The sequence below is a fragment of the Salvia splendens genome, chromosome 11 (genome assembly GCF_004379255.2).
Source record: "Salvia splendens isolate huo1 chromosome 11, SspV2, whole genome shotgun sequence".
Taxonomy (NCBI): Eukaryota; Viridiplantae; Streptophyta; class Magnoliopsida; order Lamiales; family Lamiaceae; genus Salvia; species Salvia splendens.
Window position 1 is genome coordinate 17544413 of NC_056042.1, and position 7797 is coordinate 17552209.

General features: G+C 39.6%; 1 long non-coding RNA gene across 1 annotated transcript; it reads right to left on the bottom strand.

Moving 5' to 3' along the window:
* Positions 1-6077: 6077 nt before the first annotated feature.
* Positions 6078-7401, bottom strand: LOC121755252. The gene is made up of 2 exons (XR_006040681.1): positions 6843-7401; positions 6078-6754 (listed from the first exon to the last, which is right to left on the bottom strand). It is a non-coding gene; the product is annotated as an uncharacterized LOC121755252 (long non-coding RNA).
* Between the last annotated feature and the right edge of the window lie 396 nt (positions 7402-7797).

A 7797-nucleotide genomic window follows, 5' to 3' on the forward strand; every position in this document is an offset into this window, starting at 1 on the left:
TCACTCGTCTGCGCGTCGCCCTGTGATCGCCGCTCCATGCTCCCACTGTCTCGACATCCCTTCTTCGGGAGCACGTCTCGGGTGCTCGAATAATTCAAGTTTTTTGATCGATTGTTCTTGAGTTCAACATGCATAAAATAACCACAACAAAACCAAGAATATGCTTCGCAATCAATTAATACATGCATACATAAATTTTGTGAAATTTAAATCCAAATAATCAGAGCCAAAGACTGGCTCTGATACCAATTGAAGGGGTTGGCAGCGGAAGCATACATAAATCAATTACGTAATAATTCTGATCTATTTATAAGATTATTTAGACAAATTCTCTTCGCGCAATTTTTACATGTATCACGCTCATAACCTAAATTATATCATGCTTTAAGTGAATTGTAACCTAAAACATGTTTCTCTACGGATTAGCCATTTTACCTTGAGGATTCTCCACAGAATCAAAGATATCCAGCGCCTTCTCCACGTGAAGACCTTGAGTACTAAACCACAGATCTCCCGACTGGTTCCCGGACTGTACGCTGATTAATGTGTGGGTTGATCTCACCATAATAATAGGATTTAAATAAAGAAGACAGAAAACCTATCTCACGGAGGAGAGAAAATCGTCCCTCACAGTGTAGGAGAAGGGGATAAAATTTTTGTTGAAAATTAAGTGTATTTTCGGTCTCCTTTATTCTCCTATTTATATTAAGTCACATATTGGGCCCAGTCAAGGATCTATGGAAAGTTTTGGATATGGCTTCCCCCGATTAGATTTTTAATAATCAAATTGAACCCCTATATTTAATACAAGCTTATATTGGAATATTACGAGCAGCCACTACAGAAGTAATATTGTACTGCCCATCCAAATCTGAAATTATAAGTAATCCGGGTTTTCATTGCTTGTCATTCATTTCTCGCGCTTAAGATAGAAACGTCCATTAATTAATTAGTGTCTGCTATGAACTTAATTAATTAACATCTTATTAAATCCAAGAGCGGACTTAGCAAGAAACACATATTTATTATTCATAGAGTAATCAAACTCCTACTAGCTTGGTTCTGAATAATTAAACCTTGTTTCGAGCTCTTCTTGAGGACGTTATCAAACTAGACTCACCTCGCGCACGATTCAATATAATAGCAATCCTAGCACCGCTAGATATTAATCACCACTACCCAATATACCAGGATTATTGGGTTGTGAAAAACCCGCACCATTTGGTAAGTCAAAGTAGTGCATAATCAATACCGTATGCTCAATGCTAACGTACATTGATTAAGAAATAAATAATTTATCAAGACCTCGTCTTTCAGTAGATAGCATAAAGACTTGTCTCACTATTAGATCCAATTTAGTGCTCTACCACACCAATGTCATCTTATTTCAGTAAGGCTTAGAAATATGCGGACTGACATTGCAACCTTTCACGATAGATAGTCTAGGCCTATCTGGGTTGTGAAATTCTTATTTTTCTTTGTTCAGAACTGACCGTGTTACCTTAAAATGGATGACGCCCACAACCGGTCTACTAAAACAAAGATTTGTACTTTGTTAATTTACTTATACATTTAAACGTGCAATAAACATCCATTAAATGTAAAACATAATAACATTATGACAAAAATAATCGGTTGCATCCATTGGAAAATAAAATAAGAGATTGTACAGTATTCAATCTCTCGAAAGGTGATTTCTATTATACAAACTCTAACACACATTGCCCCCGGGATTGAAGTACGCTTATCTGGGGGGAAGAGGAGACATTCCCGTTGATTGTGAATAGCCGGTTGACTACTGAACAAGAAAAAGAATTGCTGGAGGTATTGAAAAGGAATCAGAAAGCAATAAGATGGACCCTATCGGATTTGATGGGCATCAGCCCAGATCTGTGTATGCACCACATCCGCCTAGAAGAGGCTGCCAAAGCTCATCGGGAGAACCAGAGGAAATTGAATCCTAATATAAGGGAAGAGGTTCTGAATGAAGTTCTGAAGCTGTTAGCCATGGGGATCATTTACTCTATTCCGGATAGCAAGTGGGTCAGTCCCGTCCATATGGTGCCAAAGAAGTCCGGTATTAAGGTAGTGAAAAATGACAAGAACGAATTGGTCCCCACGAGGCTGGTCACGGGTTGGATAATGTGTATTGACTATCGAAAGCTGAATGAGGCAACACGAAAGGATCATTTTCCACTGCCTTTCATTGACCAAATGCTTGAGAGATTGGCAAGTAAGCAATACTTTTGCTTCCTAGATAGTAATAGAGGGTATTTTAATATATATGTCGACCCTGAAGATCAAGAAAAGACAACTTTCACATGCCCCTTCGGGACATATGCATATAGAAGAATGACTTTTGGACTTTGTAATGCGCCGAGGACTTTTCAAAGGCCCATGATGAGTATTTTCTCCGACTTACTGGAAGAGTGGATCGAGATCTTCATGGGCGACTTCACAGTTTATGGGAATTCCTTTGAATCCTGCCTTGCTAATATGGATCTAGTCCTAGGAAGGTGTAAGGAAAAGAATTTGGTGTTGAATTTTGAAAAGTGCCACTTTATGGTCCTTGAGGGAATTGTTTTGGGCCATGTCGTATCGGAAAGGGGAATACTAATCAGAAGGGAATTGTTTATAGGAGGTTCATTAAAGATTTTTCCAAGATTGCGCATCCACTAACGCATCTCCTTAAGAATGATGTTGAGTTCGTTTTCAATGAAACATGCCAGCAGGCCTTCCAACTTTTGAATGATGGACTTGTCTCGGCTCCGATTATCACTTCCCCTGAATGGAATCACCCTTTCGAGGTGATGTGTGATGCAAGCGACTTCGTGTTTGGGGCAGTCTTGGGCCAAATGATAGATAGAAAATGCAATGTTATCTTCTACGCGTCTAAAACGTTGAATCAGGCTGATCCGCTGGCTATTGTTGGCTATTGTGTATTCCTTCGAGATACAACGAAGAAAGCGATGTTGGCTATTGTGTATTCCTTCGAGAAGTTTCGCCCCTATCTGTTGGGTTCTAAGGCTATCGCGTATACTGATCACGCGGCGATCAAGTATTTGTTGGTGAAGAAGGAATTGAAACCCGGGTTGATCCGCTGGCTATTGTTGTTGCAGGAATTTAACTAGGAGGTGAAAGACAAGGCTAGAACAGAGAATAAAGTGGCAGATCATTTGAGCCAGATAACACAGGGGGAAGATAGAGAGGACATTCCCGATGCTTTTCCTGAAGAACATTTGTACTGTGTTCAAGGATCCAGCATCTTGATCAGCTTGGGAGATGCTTTCAACCGAACTGACCCAGAGGAGTTTGTGTATGAAATAAGCAAGAGGCAGGCTGAACAGTGGTTCGCGGATCTGGTAAAGTATTTGGTGACTGGGGAGTTGCCACGTACACCAGAAGTAATAAGAGCTCGGAGGCTCAAAATCAAGAGTGAGGCCAAATATTACTTTTGGGATGACCCTTCCCTATGGAAAATGGGAGTTGATCAGGTCATCAGGCGATGCATCCCAGAATGGGACCAGGAGGACATATTGGTTCATTGCCACTCGCTTGCCTATTGAGGCCATTTCGGCCCAAAGAAAACAGCCCAGAAAGTCTTGGACAATGGCTTCTATTGGCCGAATTTGCATAAAGACGCCTACGAATTCTGTAGGAAGTGCAGTCGCTGTCAATTGACGGGAGGGATCTCCGCGAATGACGAAATGCCGCAGATACCCATAGTGGTGTGCGAGATCTTTGATGTCTGGGGGATGGATTTTATGGGGCCTTTTGTCACGGCCGCCCTTACTAAGGATAGCAAGGACGGGGAAATCGCGACTAAGGGGAGGGACTAAGAAGTGGGGAAGAAATGGGGGACACAATGAAAGTTTACACTTAAAGCAAAAATTTAAATTAACTCCCAAAAGGGAATTTGTTTAAGTCTACAAAACATTTTAGTTTAACCAAAAATTGATATCTAAGTATTTGACATAATCAAAACCATACGAAGTAAATTAAACTCTTGTGACATCAGTTTCAAAAGATAGCAGCGGAAAAATTATCGAAGAGAGTCATAGGATGACGCCTATGTATGAAGACACAACGCATCCAAATTTCCTATGCCGACTCAACATCCCCCGCAACATCCTGCTCAACCTGCACATAAAGAAAACATATGCAGGGCTGGGTATTTGATATACTCAGTGAAAACGTGCCAAAGTATTTTATATAAGTTATGTCATCCATACCATAGTGAACTCGAGTTTTACGTTTATTTAAAGAAATATCACGCGTATCACCAAAACAGTTTCACAGCCTGGATAGGCAACAATCTCCCCACTTTCTCAACAATCCAACAATCACATCATCAATCCAAAGTGTGGCCCCACTATTCGCCCACGAGACCGGCTGACAAGCAAGGACGGCTCCCGATTCCACCAGTGTACACGGCCTGATAGGGTTTGCGGCCCTACTCAGACCCGAATTCGTTTCACACAAAGCCATATAGCCTAACGGTGTAAACTCAGATGAACTAGGCATCAGGCACACAATCTCAACATCAAAACAGTCCATGGCATGACATAACACTTTAAACCACCTTTATAGTTCCACAATCATACTTTGGAAAGTAAAAGAGTTTAGTTAAAGAAAGGCCACCTCGTACGCACGTGTAACATCCCAAAATTTTTGTGACCTTTATTTAATATATGTAGTGTCACGACCGCCCTTTAGGGGTATTAAATACGGGCGATCGTGATGAAAAGAATTTAATGACACGGACGAAAAGAATTAGGGTTTCAACACAAGTTGGACCATAATTAATATCCCAATAAATAACCAAGAGTTTGATATTATCCAACAAGAAATTCAAAATATCCATTATCCTAACAATTAAAGTTGTCGGCCCCAAATGAAACATAATTAAATGAAACATAATTAAATGAAACGTCACAGCGGAAACGACCAAGAGAAAGAGTGACGTCATGTGTGAAGACACAACGACACTCAAGGTTCAAAGACAATTATAATCTTAAATTCACTTGCTCAACACCACCACATCCTCGTCGCCGCTCAACCTGCACATAGGGAAAACACATGCAGGGCTGAGTACTATAAAATATACTCAGTGGGCTCACGCCGAAAACATTTTCAATAAAAATATTATTTATCATGCCATACATAAGTAACCACCGGGGTTTAGCTTTAGAAAGGCCTGAGGCACTCAAAATCATTTCCCATTGTAAAAGTCGACTGATTAGTCATTTTCCCATAGACGTTAGCCATATCTGCCAATACATGACTTGGAATGTGGCCACAAACCAAGCCACTAGACCGGCCAGCCCGTACGCTAGCACACGATCTACCATAGGTGTACACTAGTCCAAGTAGGGTTTGCGGCCCTACGAGGACCCGAATTCGATTTATATAACGATGGCACATAGCCATATCAGATAGGCACGTAAAAAATCAAATCACGGCATGATAAATACAGTTTCACTTCCATCGATAAAATATTTAGGACGTTGTCCTTATTTAAAAGAAAGCCCACCTCGAGTGCTTAATTTGAAATTACGTTCTTTCCCTTGCGATCACGATTCCCTTGCGATGATTCACCTTTAACAATTTATATAACACATAAATCAACACACTTTCAAATTAAATGAATAAGATGCATGCATCCTAAGTCTCCAATTATTTTCCTCGTTCCAGACTACTAATTTTCCACAATTAGAGGCTAAGGTGTTTTTGATGGATTCCGGCAGCTCACGCCCCAACAAATTATATTAGAAACATGTCCAAACCAAATAATTTAGATGGTGTAGGAGAAAGAAAAAATAAATCAATTTCACTCCCAAACCAACTAACACACGTACATACATACTCCCTTCACAACATATACCAATTAATATACTCCGAATTAAAACAGTAACCAATAAAAGGAATAAACAATATAAATATTCCAATACTCAACATATACCTACGTATATAACTACATGCTTACTGTATGAATCAATCATCAAAATAATATTAAAGAGGTAGTAGTTAAATTTAAAATATGGACATGTTACAAAATTGCACTTACTCGTTTCCACTTCCATTTTGAAACCATCATCATCAAATTATATATATTCCCAAAAGACAAAGTAACAAACTAGTAAAAGAAGTCATTAGAGGAAACACTTTACTCCGGAAATGTCGTCGCTTCTCTCTCTCTCTTCTCACTCTCCCCTCTATTTCATGTACTGTTCTGTACTCCCTCTCTCATTTATTAATTTGACATTATACACACACATCTATGCATACATATTAGTATATACATATAGAGAGGAAATAACCCAGCACTGTCGGCTTCAACCAAGCAAAGTCCATCCTCCTCAACACCCCCCTTCTCTCTCTGTCTCTCAATTTCGTCCAAATTTTTTTCAAAGAGCTCACCCAATTTCTCAAATTTGCAACACACTCAAATTGAAGATTTCAGAAGCACACACACCCAAATCCATCTCTCTCTCCCTCGATTTCTTTCACAGGAAGAACAAAGCAAGATCTCTAAATTTGCCGCTGCAGCGTCGATGCTGCAGTGTCCGTGTTCGCCCGCTCCGTTGCCGTTCGGGCAACATCCAGACCGAGCAGCTGCTGGGCGGCTCGCACCCACCGCCGTCGCCGCTCCGGCAGCCCCGATTAACCCGCAGATAAGTTCCAGATTTGATTTCGTGACTTAAAGTTCGATTCTTTAATTCAGTTGCTTCGATTAAGAGGTTAATTGCAGATTCTGGTAACAGTAGGGTGTGATGTATGGATGCAGTAGTATGAAATTGAAATTGAAATTGAAATTGGAAATGGGTGGGAGATGTGTATACCTTCGATTTGCAGTCAGATTGTGAAAGAATAGATGATGAATCTTTCCTTGATTTTAGTTCTGGATTTCTTGAGTTCGATTGAGTAGAGGTTGAGAATAATTAGTCTTGTTCTTGTGAGTTCTTGCAGATTTGCAGAGAAGCGTAAATGGGTGACATCTGATTTGTGGAAGGAGTATTATAGAGAGGAGGCGGCTTGGTTTAGATATGGGAGAGATTCATGGAGTGGGGAAACGGTTATAACGTGGGAAAAGGAGTGGAGGCGTTTTTCCTCTTTTTTTTTGAACTTTAATTTATTAATTAGGTTTGTTTAATATTTTATTTGCAGATCACGGAGGGGGAAAATCTCATCACGGAGGAGGAATATCAATGAAAAAATCTTTATTTAATATTTGAATTAATGTCGATTGATGATCGAATCAACCGGGAGGATATTCAATTAGATTAGTTTAATTCACATTCCATTGTATTTTATTTTAAATTGTGCCGTCCACAATTTATTTATCACGGACTGAATCTTTATATTATTTATTCAATTTATCAGATCCAACACGGAATCGAGTCCAATAAATATTCCTCACAAAAAGGAATTATTTAAATTCGCATAATATTTTATTTCACAACTTCTAGTCCACCAACAATTAATTCACCAACAATTAATTCACCAACAATCAATTCACGGACTACGCAAAATTAAAAGCATAAGTAATTTAGGGTTCACAAATTAGGTTTAGAAAAACGGGGCGTTACATCCTACCAACCTTAACAAAAATTTCGTCCCGAAATTTGTTACTCTCAAGTAAAGAGTTCTAGGTACAATTCCATCATCTTATCCTCATTCTCCCACGTGGCTTCTTCATACCCATGATTTTCCCATAATACTTTCACACAAGCAACAGGTTTATTCCTCACATTCTGGATCTTTCGGTCTAAAATGGATTGGGGTCTCTCCTCATAG